The sequence below is a fragment of the Aquarana catesbeiana genome, linkage group LG04 (assembly GCF_042186555.1).
Source record: "Aquarana catesbeiana isolate 2022-GZ linkage group LG04, ASM4218655v1, whole genome shotgun sequence".
Taxonomy (NCBI): Eukaryota; Metazoa; Chordata; class Amphibia; order Anura; family Ranidae; genus Aquarana; species Aquarana catesbeiana.
The window spans coordinates 23,995,276-24,009,774 of NC_133327.1; the positions used below are offsets into that span (position 1 = coordinate 23,995,276).

A 14,499-nucleotide genomic window follows, 5' to 3' on the forward strand; every position below is an offset into this window, starting at 1 on the left:
CTTTCCGGGTCAGTTATCTCTACCCTGATTAATGATAGGAAGCCAGCTTCCAGAACTATATATTAGAGTTTGGAAGGCTTACGTTTCCTGGTGTGAATCCAAGGGTTGACACCCTCGGAGATATATCATAGGCAGAATTCTTGTCTTTCTACAATTAGGGTTAGAAATGAAATTGGCCTTACGTACTATTAAAGCCCAAGTCTCAGCTTTATCAGTCTTATTTCAAAGATCACTTGCTACTCATTCTTTATTCCGGGGCTTTATACAAGGGGTGACGCGGCTTAATCCGCCCGTCAAACCTCCCTTGAACCCTTGGGACTTAAACTTAGTTTTGTCTGTGTTACAAAAACAGCCATTTGAACCATTACAACAGATTCCCCTAGTCCTTCTGACAAGGAAGTGGGTATTTTTGGTTGCTATATCCTCAGCAAGGAGGGTTTCAGAATTGGCTGCTCTTTCTTGTAAAGAGCCATATTTGATTTTTCATGAGGACAGAGTGGTGTTACGCCCTCGTCCAGGCTTTTTGCCAAAAGTCATTTCAGGTTTTCAACTGAACCAGGATATTGTCCTGCCATTGTTTTTTCCAAAACCATGTTCCAGGGAAGAAAATTCACTACATTGTCTTGATGTGGTGAGAGCAATGAAAAATCTATTTAAAGAAAACAGCTCAGCTTCGTAAGACTGATGTGTTATTTATTCTGCCGGAGGGTCCTAAAAGGGGACAGACAGCATCCAAATGTTGCTAAGTGGATTCGGCAAGTGATAATTCAAACTTATGATTTAAGGGGTAAGATTCCCCCATTTCAAGTTAAGGCGCATTCTACCAGGTCGGTTAGTGCTTCTTGGGCAGTGCGTCACCAGGCCTCCATGGCTCAGATCTGTAAGGCCGCAACTTGGTCTTCAGTGCATACATTCACAAAATGTTATCAGGTGGATGTAAGATGGAATGAGGATATTCACCTTCGGGCGCAGTGTGCTGCAAGCAGCAGTATAAATCCTCAAGTCTGGGTGTACCCTGCGGGTTGTTTTCTCCCTCTGTGTCCTATGATGTACGATAAAGAAAATATAATTTTTGTAACAGCTTACCTGTAAAATCCTTTTCTTGGAGTACATGATGGGACACAGAGGTTCCGCCCCTCTTTTTTGGGATACAAGTATATTGCTTTGTTACAAAAACTGATGTGCTCCTGGAAGGAGGAGGGGATATATAGAGGAGTAAACTTCCTTAATTAGGGTTTACCAGTGTCAACACCTGATGGTAGGCTATAACCCATTAAGTAAATACTTAAGGCTCTGTGTCCCATGATGTACTCCAAGAAAAGGATTTTAAAGGTAAGCTGTTATAAAAATCCTATTTTTCACTAAAGTTCCAGTTGTCTTCTGACCAGTGACATCACTGGTCCTTACTACTCCTGTCGGCCAGTGATGGTGGGCGGGTGGTCTTTATTCCTGTACAGATTGGTGCTCATGTAACAATGTTTCAAAGCTGTTCTGTGCAGCAGTAGTGCGAGTCCAGACTGCTGTGGTGTTGCAAACGTAAAGGGTATGTCCATGTCGGCCTAGGCCAGTGATGACGAACCTTGGCACCACAGATGTTTTGGAATTACATTTCCCATGATGCTCATGCACTCTCTTTTGTAGCCGAGCATCATGGGAAATGTAGTTCCAAAACATCTGGGGTGCCAAGGTTCGCCCTCACAGGAAGGAACTTGAATGATGCTGGCCGTCATTCAGTTCAGGAGAAGGAGCAACATTTAATGGGCAAGCTTCTTTTTGTTGAGGGTAAGCTCTGGATTGAATTTGAGTATTGCTGTAAAGCAGCATATCGGGAAATGTGCTTTTGTTTCTAAGTTTAAGGTAAGTTTTAAATGTGTAAAATAGCCAAAAGTGCATTTTCATGTTTTGTCCGTGTATAATAAAAACAAAAAAAAAAAAAAAAAATTGCATAGCTTTTTTTTTTCTAAGTATAAGCTTCATATGACCTTTTAAAAAGGGGGGGGGGGGGGACAAACAAATTCTTGAGTTATAGTTAAAGCTGCCATCTTTGCCTCTGTTTATTCTATAACTGCCATGATGCTGCACATGTGATCAGTTATGACACCAGCCATTGGATGGTTTGACGCTTTGGTTGAGAGCACAACCAATGGGAGTGTTACATTTCCGGGACGTGCCAGAAATGAAACGCTTTTATGGATGTGTTTACTTCTGCTTTAAGTTAAGCAAAGTGTACGAATGCCACTAAATTTGGTCTGCACCCACAGGAACCACACAAAAAACTACATTGTGTCTGTCTCAACAAGTCCTGCTATCTGATGCCTATCGGTTGACATCTGTCATTTGGCCTGTTTTGCATAAACTGAAGAGTTTTTTTTTTAACACTGATCCTCTAAGTTTCATTTTATTTAAAAATATAAACTCTTTTTTTTTTTTAATTATTATTTAAGAGTGTGGTGGCTTTATTATCTAAAAGTGTTCTTTCTGGAGATCACCATGGTGTAACGAGTGGGCTTCTCTGCCTTTTATGGTAAGAATATGGAACATAGACTGCTGTGGAGGAGTAGATGTTGCACACAGTGGCCTGGAATGGGTAAAGGTCATATGCGGAAGCATGAGAATCATATGCTTGTACATTGATCCATAAATGTTAATTGATGTATTAACATTTTGTCGTGGAAGAAGAAAAACGTTCTTTGTCATTTTAGCTAAACTAAAGACCATGCTTCCCACTTTTCTTCCCCATTGTTTATATCATACACGCATTTATCAGTTCTTTGGTGGTAGGGATTGGACGACATTATGTTCCCTTACACTCAGTATTACTTTGTTTGTGGTCTCCTGTTTATCACACCCAAATTAGTTTGTTGGTCATCTCAATCTAAAACTGTGGCCATTTAATATAGAGTTGGCCAATTTTGGTCTCATCTGACCAGAGCACCTTCTTCCACATGTTTGCTGTGTCCCCCACATGGCTTCTCACAAACTACAAACGGGACTTCCTATGGCTTTCTTTCAACAATGGCTTTCTTCTTGCCACTCTTCCATAAAGGCCAGATTTGTGGAGAACACGACTAATAGTTGCCCTGTGGACAGATTCTCCCACCTGAGCTGTGGATCTCTGCAGCTCCTCCAGAGTTACCATGGACCTCTTGGCTGCTTCTCTGATTAATGCCCTCCTTGCCCGGCCTGTCAGTTTAGGTGGACGGACATATCTTGGTAGGTTTGCAGTTGTGCCATACTCTTTTCAGTTTCATATGATGGATTGAACAGTGCTCTGTGAGATGTTCAAAGCTTGGGATATTTTTTTATAACCTAACCCTGCTTTAAACTTCTCCCCAACTTTATCCCTGACTTGTCTGGTGTGTTCCTTGGTCTTCGTGATGCTTTTTGTTTACTAAGGTTCTCTAACAAACCTCTGAGGGCTTCACAGAAAAGTTGTATTTATACTGAGATTAACCACTTCAGACCCTGAAAAATTTGCCCCCTTCCTGACCAGGCCATTTTTTTTGGGATGTGGCGCTGCATCGCTTTAACTGGCAATTGTGCGGTCATGCGACATTGTACCCAAACAAAATTTATGTCCTTTTTTCCCCCCACAAATAGAGCATTCTTTTGGTGGTATTTGATCACCTCTACAGTTTTTATTTTTTGCACTATAAACAAAAAAGAGCGACAATTTTGGAAAAAAACCCCACATAGTTACATAGTAGGTGAGGTTGAAAAAAGACACAAGTCCATCCTATGTGAAAACACAATATTTTGTACTTTTTGTTATAATAAATCTCAAAAAAAAAAAAAAAAAATTCTTTATCCTTTTAAGCAGATAAGTATTCTTCCACATATTTTTGGTAAAAAAATTGCAATTGCAAAACTAGATTTTAGTTCGGGGTAACAGAGTAAAGGGGGCTGACTACAAATGCACACCACACTTTTCAGATATTTATGTGTAAAAAATATGGAAAACTATTTTTCATTTTCCTTCTACTTCACAATTATGTGTCACTTTGTGTTGGTCTATCACATAAAATCCCAATAAAATCCATTTATGTTATTGGTTGTGGAACATGTCAAGGAGTATGAATACTTTTTTAAGGCTCTGTATAAATCATTTTTAAAAGAGAAGTTTGGGAATTAGAAAAAAAAAAAAAAAAAAAAAATATATATATATATATATATATAATCTCTCTATATCTTTTTACTAGTAATGGTGGTGATCTGCGTTTTCTATCAGGACTTCGGCGGACTGATTGGACCCTTTTGACACTTTTTTTTTTTTTTTAAACCATTGATATTTATACAACAATCCAGAGCTAAAAATAGCCACTGATTATTGTATAAATGTCACTGGCAGGGAAGGGGTTAACACTAGGGAGTGATTAAGGGGTTCCCTAGGTGTGTTCTAACTGTGGGGGGGATGGGACTGTCTAGGAGGAGAGAGAGCGATCAGTGTTCATACTTAGTATGAACACATGATCTCTCTCCTCTCCCCTGAAAGAACCGGGATCTGTGTGTTTAAACACTGATCCCTGTTCTAACTCTGTCATGAGCGGTCGCAGGAGCCCGGCGGTCATCGTGCTTGCCGGGCAAGTGAAGCGACGTAAGGTAACGTCGTTTTGCCCAGCCGTGCCATTCTGGCGCAGTAAAACTGCGGCGGCTGGTCGGCAAGCGGTTTATCAGTGCTGGGGTGTTTTTTTTTTTTTTGTTTTTGTTTTTTTACTAAATTAAAAAGGAGACCAAAAATTTTGTTATTTTTTAGTTGTTTCTTATTTACAAAATTTACTGACAGAAACTAATTTTTCTCCTTTACTGATGTGCGCTGAGGAGGAGGCACTAATATGCCGCACTTATGGGTGGCACTTATAGCCAGCACTAATGGGCACTGATTGGTGGCACTGATGGCACTTTATTGCAACCAGGGCACTGATGATCAGTGCCCTGGTTACATGTGTTGTCCCCTGTGAAGAGATGCCCCTGATCGGCTCTCCTCGCCACACACTCTGTCAGTGTGAGGCGATGAGAGACGATTACCGGCACTTCCGTGTTTACATGTGGAAGGCTGTGATTGGACACAGCCGATCACATGGTTAAAGAGCCATTTACAGAGATCCGGGTCGTGCCATGTCCCAGCAACATGGCATGGCCGTTTTGGGACGACATCATATGGCGGTGGGCGGGCAGCACAACTTTAGTCATAATAAACTACTGGTGTGCTGCACTTAGAAGCGCCTTCTTTGTTTCTTACAAGGATTTGAAATCTCCACTCTTCTTCATGCAGCGCTTCCAGGATGGACCAGATCAATTCTAATTGGTTTGCACTGTCGCAGTAAATTGATGTGATCAGTCCTGGGAAGCCCTGCACAGAGAAAAGTGGGGATTTCAAATCCTCAAAACACTTCCTTGGGTGGGTGGGGGGGTTTTGACAGCTTGGCATTCCTGGAGATCCAGGCGGGTGTACGGTGTTAATTCACTCCTTCATTTTTTTTTTTCTGTATAGGTGAACTAACTCTTGAACACTTGGCAAACAGATCAATACACAGCTATGAGAGAATTTGTATTTTTGTCTACCAAGGGTGGCTTCACACTGCCAAGCTGCGCTTTTGCTAAAGAGCGACTAACGCGTGGGTTTTTGTGCGGGTTAGCTGCGCTTCTCCATAAACTTCCTGTGGTTTGGTGCGGTAAAACTTTTTTTTCTGCCAGTAAATCCCTTTATACAGCCCACTTCTTGTTTCTTGTCTGGTCATTGGCTTATGACATCATACACAGCTCTCTCACTCTCACAAGAGTTTGCCAGGAAGGGAGGGGGGATGAGTCACAAGAGGACCAATGAGCGCTGCAGAGCTGTGTGTGTCCAGGAAGTGAACAGGCCGCAGCTTCAGTTGCCCACAGTTAAAATGGCTGCACGGTGGAGGGAGATTTCTGCAGCATATTTGGCAAGTAGAGAATCACAGTATATATAAAATAATTATGCAAAGTGGTTTGAGGAAAGCTTCAGAATGGCAAAGATGTTTTTATTACAAATTATGTGAGCAGACTGCAGGTCCTCTTCCTCTGTTGGGCTTTAACTGCCATCGTGGGCTCTATTAGATAGATTTACCCTTGCCTCTTGTCCTGCAGCGGTTTCACCAGTGATGAAAAATCTGCAAGAGGCACACAGAGAGAAAAAGCAAATCTACGACTCGGTTCACACTGATGCGATGTGAGAAACGCACCGGTATTGCTGCGTTTCCTGCATTGCAATTGCACTGTTCATGCTATTTGATGCGGGTGTCAATTAGAAGTTAACGACACCCCAAAAGCCAGAACACATTGGGGGGTTGATTTATTAAAGGCAAATCCACTTTGCAATGCAAGTGCACTTGGAAGTGCAGTCGCTGTAGATCTGAGAGGAAGATCTGAAATGAGGGGAAGCTCTGCTGATTTCTATCATCCAATCACGTATAAGCAAAAATGCTGTTTTCTATTTTCCTTGCATGTCCCCCTCAGATCTACAGTGCGTGCACATGTAGTGCAAAGTGGATTTGCCTTTAGTAAATAAACCCCAATCTGATCTGTTTGCTAGAATCAGATCGCATGGGTATGAATCCGATTCCATTGCAGCAAAAAAAAAAAAAAAGGTGCCTACAAAATGAATGGGCTCAAATCGCACCGCACAGAATTGCATCTGATTTGCACAGGAATGTAGTGCGATTCCTGTGTGAACCCAGCCGAACGCCTTGTTTACACATGTGGCTGTGGATTGCTTTTCAGAGGGTGAGTGACGGGCACCTGGCAGGTGATTTGTCGCCTCCTCACCACCAATTTTAATCCTAGAAAGCCAACGCCACTGCAACGCAACCCCATGCACTTGAGTAGGTCATGTTTGGCATCAGAAGGGCCCCCCAGATGCCACAGGGGGTATTGTTTTTGCTGCAGCCTCAAACAATCTCTGCCACAGCATGTCTACAGCCCCTTTCTGGCCACTGTGTGAGGTTAAGAGGAAGGGGGCATGCTGAGGGCTGTACCTGCCTACTTTTACTGCCCCCCCTGACTGCATGTGTAAACAGGCTCTAAGGGATTGATAAATATCCATCTGCTTGGGGAAGAAGAACATTTTTCAGATTACCACTTCCTATTTCTCAAGAAAGTAGGGAATCAAGGGATGGAAATACATATTTTTATCTGTTTTATGATTCTGAACGCAGGTGTATTGTTTTCTGTGGGCCCATATACATTATGCATGAAGATCACTAAACCTGCCTTGCATCTAAGGGCCTGAGTATGAAACATATTTTTATGCTGTACACATGTAAAATTTTTTTCAAAGCTTACAAAAAATACAGTGATCAGAGCTAAAAATATGCACTGTCACTGTACTAATGACACTGACTGAAAAGGGGTTTACATCAGGGGCGATCAAAGGGTTAACGTTGTGCCTAACCAGTGTTTTACTATACTGTGTGAGGTGTTTTTACTAGGGAAAGAGATCAAAAGTATTCCCTGCTTTGCAGGGACTCAAATTTGATCTCTTCCCTCCTGTCAGAATGGTGATCTGCCTTGTTCACATAGGCAGATCGCCATTCTACTTCTCTGATGATCGGCGAGTGACATTGAGTTCACGATACCTGCTGTTTGGATCCCACTGTGTAAGTTTTTACAGCAGGAGTGAGCCACCCGTGGCATGCACGCGAGCCCCCTACTCGCAAGAGTCAGATCTCTCTCTATCTATATGGGACGGAAAGTATTCAGACCCCCTTAAATTTTTCACTCTTTGTTATATTGCAGCCATTTGCTAAAATCATTTATGTTCATTTTTTTCAAGTATTCAGACCCTTTGCTGTGGCACTCTATATTTAACTCAGGTGCTGTCCATTTCTTCTGATCATCCTTGAGAAGGTTATACACCTTCATTTGAGTCCAGCTGTGTTTGATTATACTGATTGGACTTGATTAGGAAAGCCACACACCTGTCTATATAAGACCTTACAGCTCACAGTGCATGTCAGAGCAAATGAGAATCATGAGGTCAAAGGAACTGCCTGAAGAGCTCAGAGACAGAATTGTGGCAAGGCACAGATCTGGCCAAGGTTACAAAAAAATGTCTGCTGCAGTTAAGGTTCCTAAGAGCACAGTGGCCTCCATAATCCTTAAATGGAAGACGTTTGGGACGACCAGAACCCTTCCTAGAGCTGGCCGTCCGGCCAAACTGAGCTATCTGGGGAGAAGAGCCTTGGTGAGAGAGGTAAAGAAGAACCCAAAGATCATTGTGGTTGAGCTCCAGAGATGCAGTCGGGAGATGGGAGAAAGTTGTAGAAAGTCAACCATCACTGCAGCCCTCCACCAGTCGGGGCTTTATGGCAGAGTGGCCCAACGGAAGCCTCTCCTTAGTGCAAGACGCATGAAAGCCCGCATAGAGTTTGCTAAAAAAACAACTGCAGTACTCCAAGATGGTGAGAAATAAGATTCTCTGGTCTGATGAGACCAAGATAGAACTTTTTGGCCTCAATTCTAAGCGGTATGTGTGGAGAAAACCAGGCACTGCTCATCACCTGTCCAATACAGTTCCAACAGTGAAGCATGGTGGTGGCAGCATCATGCTGTGGGGGTGTTTTTCAGCTGCAGGGACAGGACGACTGGTTGCAATCGAGAGAAAGGTGAATGCGGCCAAGTACAGGGATATCCTGGATGAAAACCTTCTCCAGAGTGCTCAGGACCTCAGACTGGGCCGAAGGTTTACCTTCCAACAAGACAATGACCCTAAGCACACAGCTAAAATAACAAAGGAGTGGCTTCACAACAACTCTGTGACTGTACTTGAATGGCCCAGCCAGAGCCCTGACTTAAACCCAATTGAGCATCTCTGGAGAGACCTAAAAATGGCTGTCCACCAACGTTTACCATCCAACCTGACAGAACTGGAGAGGATCTGTAAGGAGGAATGGCAGAGGATCCCCAAATCCAGGTGTGAAAAAATTGTTGCATCTTTCCCAAAAAGACTCATGGCTGTATTAGATCAAAAGGGTGCTTCTACTAAATACTGAGCAAAGGGTCTGAATACTTAGGACCATGTGATATTTCAGTTTTTATTTTTTAATAAATCTGCAAAAATGTCAACAATTCTGTGTTTTTCTATCAATATGGGGTGCTGTGTGTACATTAATGAGGAAAAAAATGAACCTAAAGGATTTTAGCAAATGGCTGCAATATAACAAAGAGTGAAAAATTTAAGGGGGTCTGAATACTTTCCGTCCCCACTGTGTATAGATATAGATATCTCTCTGTCTCTCTATATATATAGATAGATATCTATCTATCTATATAGATATATATCTATCTATATATATATATATATATATCTATATATCTATATAGATATAGATATATAGATATATATATATATAAAATATATCTCCTTCTCTATATATCACTCTCTATATATCTATATATATATATATATAGATAGATAGATATATCTCTCTATATAGATGTGATCTGGTGCAGAGGTGCCACCCTGTAGCAGTAAAACTGGGCATACAGATAGTAAAAAAAACTGACAGGTGTGTCATCTTCACTCTATCCAAAATCCATAAAAAAAAAGTTTTGCCTTTAGTTGAGATATTTCCATTTTATAGTAATGCACTTTTTAAAAAAAATTTTTATAACCTTTAATCCCTTTACACCCACCCCAGCGTTCGTTTAAAAGGTTTAAATGCCCGGGGTAGGCGGGCAGGATTGGCGCTCATGTGACCACCATGATTGGCTGTCACATGATTTGGGGCCAATCTTTAGTGGGAACCAAGAGCTGTCCACCAATCGACCACACAGTGTTGCACATGTACAGCATGTGAGTGATAAAGACCACCCTTTTGCAGCCACACATATATGTTAGGCGGGCAGCACCAGGTTAACATGAAGACTTTGGTGTGAAATCAAACTTGTCTGTCCTGACACCTGAAAAATTCACAGACAACAGAAACATGGGTATAGGAAACTTTAATATTATCACCACCACACTGTATTGCACTTAGTGCCATATGGGCCAAAATATAAATATCAATAACACACAGACATGGTAACCAGCTTCGCCTCCCCAAGAACATGTAGAAAAATAACAATATCCAGTGAAGGCGTTGAAGAAATCCAGTGGAATCTGTTCATTTCACATTCATCGGAAACCTGGGTTCAGGGGCTTCCAAAGATGAATTATAACAAGGCACAGGTAAGTCCTGGCACCTTAGCGTGCCTCATCACCCAGTTAGCTTATACCATATTCACAATGCTTCCCTTTTAAAAATCAGTACATCAAAAACTGACTCTGGCCTGGCTTCTTGTTTTTTTTCAGTTCTGAAGACAGAAAACATCTTCCTCTTTGACCTGTTCAGCTCGTCCTACTCAGCTAAATAAAATAGAGCCCTCATAATGGCAGAAAATGGAGACCAGTTTTCCTATACTGTCTAACTTCTGGAGGTCAGGGACAACTGGCAACTATAGTAATGCTTACAATTGGCAGAAGTGGGCACACCTAGGAAGGTGGGGAGATATAAGGATGGGGGATGATTTAGGCTGGAAGCATCTTAAGTGGGGTTCCATGATGGCTTAAGTATTCCTTTCATGACAGGTTTCCTATTAAAATCTAAATCTAGCCCACACTTTTTTTTTGTTTTTAATAGCTCTGTTAGGATTATGTTTTGGTATGCTCAGCGGGGAGATTTCCCTTCCTATCCTGTCCAGGTAACACTAGCAAAAGAAGAATGTGTGGTGTCCCTGGAACAGAAAGACACCATTCTTCCCACTGACTTCAACGATGGGGCACGATTCCTTCCACTGATACCAACGATGGGGCATGAGTCCTTCAATTGATAGCAATGATGGGACATGATTTCTTCCACTGACACCAATGAGGAGGCACAACTCCTCTCACTGACACCAATGATGGGGCACTATTTCTGCCACTGACACCAATGATGGGCATTGTTTACTCCCACTGGACACCAGGGCATTTTCTTCTCCCACTGGCTCTAGTCCGGCACCCTCAATGTTTGGAGGATAGTAAACTGGACCTTTGTTTAGAAAGTTTGGAAATACCTGGTCTAACCCAACCTATCTCAACCTTTTTAACATTGTGGAACCTTGAAATAACTTTTAGATCTCATGGAACTTCTGCTAATAATTACTATAGGGACATTACCATGAACAATAAGTTACAGTATAAAAATAAATAAAATATTAAGGTATTTGGAGCACTTAGCAGGGCTGCTCCATATAACAAAATCATTTTTTTGAATATTAATAGAATAGAACGAATAGTAATAATGGTTAGAAAATAATGCAGACAGTGAAAATTGTAGTTTTCTCTTAAATTGGTGGTTAATAAAAAAAATGTCCGCTTACTATGATGATTAATTGTAAAGGCACTCCTTTTTGTGGTGAGTAAAATGTTCCATTACATTGGTGGTCAGTGGAGAGGGGCCTTCTTAGAATTGTGATCAGTAAAGAGGTTCTTCTACAATGGTGGTTATTGGAAGAGTCCAAGAAGGAAAGGTCCCTTTACACTGATGGTTAGTAGGAAGAAAGCTCCTTACATTAGTGGTCAGTAGAGAAGGGCCTTCTTAGACTGGTGATCAGTAAAGGGGTCCTTCTCCTACAATGGTGGTCATTGGAAGAATCCAAGAAGGAAGGGTCCCTTTTCACTGGTGGTTAGTAGGAAGAGAGCGCCCTGCATTGGTGGTCAGTGGTAAAAATGTCCCCTAATTGCTAAAAACTAGTGGCTGTGGTTACTTATCTGAGAGGCAGAAATTGCTCAAGGAATCACTAGCAACCTCTGGAGGAACCCTGGTTGAGAAAGGTTGGTCTTACATTTCCCCATCTGTTAAAACATTTGTGCTTTTGTCCCCAGTAGAAAGATATCCCATCACTTCCTGTTCTTGTGACACTGTATCACCGGTGTGGCTAAATCTCCCCAGTGGGGTCAAAGACAGTAATACACGTGGCAGAGGTTCTAGATCTTCCACCTATATATTTTTTTTTTTTAAAGTAAGTTTTGGGTGGAGTGGGACAAAAATGATACAGATGGACACGCATAACCAAATATAAGGGAAGCTGTAGTAAGGAAAAATGTAGTCTGTACTGCTGACCCCCCCCCCATTTGGAAATGCTAGTGTGTAATGTAGTCTGTACTGCTGACCCACCCCCATTTGGAAATGCTAAATGTCTTTTGATCCACTGACCCCAAGCAAGGATGCAATTGAGGAATTCTAACTTCCTTTGTCTTAGGTCAATGACTATGTAGTGAAGAGAGGATCAGGATGACAACCCCACCACCTGTCAGCCGTGCTTTTAGGTACACAATTGTAGTCTACATCACACGTTGGTGTCTGGTATTTCTCTCAGGCTCCCTTTTGGGAGTTCCCAACTCTAATTGCACCTACTATAGGGCGCCTTGACCCTCCTGTTGCATTTTCTGTGCTCTAAAGTGCTATGAATTAAGTAAAATTATTTGCAACAATCCCAGATGGAGGAAGAACCTGGGGACTTTAGGGCAGAAATCTCAGCAGTGTATCCCCAACAAGAAGGGTGAATCAACCCAACAGCAGACTTATGCTAATTAAACTGAGCACCAAGCTGAAAAAAAAAATCAAGTAACAAAACAAATTTGATTGGCTTTGAGACTTAACCTAAACAATAATGGTTCCTTTCACTCCGAATGTCCAATTCATTATCCTTGTTTCTGGCGTTTATAATATAATTTGGGGTTTCCATCCTCACCCTGCAGATGAACTTCCCAGAAGTCTTCATATTAGATCTGAAGGTACCAAGTTCAACAGGTATCTGTAGAAGGTGGAGAACGAATCTCTGGTCTTAATAGCTATGATCAGATGGAAACGTGGGAGATGTCCTATGATGAAGGCCTCATTACTTCCTGGACCCTGACAGAAGCCTACAGACCTTTCAGTACAGGAGATCCAAAAGTCTTCTAAGAAACTTTACTGGACTGGGACCAATTTCAGTGGATGCAGAGGCCTGTCAAAGAAAGACAAAAATACGTGAGCAGGACATACACTAACCAAAGAGAGATTAAGGGTTAAAGCCCCAAAAAAGTCTCAAGCTTTCTTGTTTTGTTAGGAAATGCCTTTAACCACTTGACGTCTGGAAGGTTTTATCCCCTTCATGACTAGACCATTCTTTGCTATTCAGCACTGTGCTACATTAACTGGCAATTGCTCACAAACAGAACTTTCTTTTGGTGGTATTTGGTCACCACTGGGTTTTTTATTCTGTACTATATAAACGAAAAAAGACAGAAAATTTTGCAACACCCTCCAATATTTTTTACTTTCTGTTATAGAACATATCCAATAAAAAAAAAACCTTTAATTTAGGCCAAAATGTATTCTGCTGCATGTCTTTGGTAAAAAAAAAAATCCCAATAAGTGTATATTAATTGGTTTGTGTGAAAGTTGTAGAATCTACAAACTATAGTATACATTATATACTGCAATTTACACAGCTATGATGCTATACTGGTAATGGCGGTAATCAGGGCAATCGTGGGTTTAGCTGTGTGCCTAACAATATGTAATGTGTGCTTCTTTTACTAAGAGATCTGGCAGTTGTTTTCTTCTTGCTTTGCAGGGAGAAGAAACAGCCAGATCACTAATCAGTGTACAGAGTCCTGAATGTTTGTAACACAGGGCTCTGTGTGTGATAAGACACAGCCGATCAGCAGATCTCAGCCATAAATCATTACCTGGAACCTGCTGACAAAGTTCTGCTGTGTCCAACCATAGCGCGGGTCAGAAGGGGGTGCGCGCCCCATACCCAGCAGCAAGGTGCCAACATTTTTGACCATGCAGCTGCCATTTGGTTCAGTAAATCTACTGTAAAAGAGTGGCAAGTAGTTAAAGCGGAGTTCCACCCAAAAGTGGAACTTCTGCTTATTTGCTTCTCCCCCCTCTGGTGCAACATTTGGTACCTTTTAGGGGGAAGGGGAACCTGTTATAACAGGTCCCTCTTCCCCAATTCTGGAGACGGGGTCGCAGCGCCATCTCTCAGAAACTCGGCCCCCTCCTCCCTCTGCCGCTGGGCCAATTAGAAAGTGCAGCACAGTAGGGAGCCGGCCGTGAAGCCGAAAGGCTTCACTGCTGGTTTCCCTTAGTGGCAATGGCGGTGGCAGCACCCGACAGCCGATCCGAAGATTGGCTGCGTTGCCGACATCGCGGGCTCCCTGGACAGGTAGGTGTCCATATATTAAAAGTCAGCAGCAGCAGTATTTGTAGCTGCTGACTTTAAATTTTTTTTTTCCCAGGCGGAACTCCACTTTAAATACTTTTCTCTCAGTGGAAATGCACTTTCTGTGCTTCCTCTCAAGCACTCTATGTTGGCACAGATGAGTAGCGCCCACACCTCTCTGCACAAGTATACTTACACAGAAAAAAACGTGGGGGTGTATCTCATCAGAAAAAGGGTGTGACTGACCAGGTCTGTTTGCTTCTCAATTCAGTGCATAATCTTAGTCAGGCTTCTATT

General features: G+C 42.0%; 1 protein-coding gene across 1 annotated transcript in view; it reads right to left on the bottom strand.

Moving 5' to 3' along the window:
• Positions 1–9,949: 9,949 nt before the first annotated feature.
• The window catches only part of LOC141139103 (uncharacterized), a 106,646-nt gene continuing 102,096 nt past the window's right edge, over positions 9,950–14,499 (bottom strand). Inside the window, exon 13 of the mRNA XM_073624920.1 lies at positions 9,950–12,993. The gene's annotated coding sequence lies outside the window, so the exon portion shown is untranslated. The remainder of the gene's footprint in view (positions 12,994–14,499) is intronic.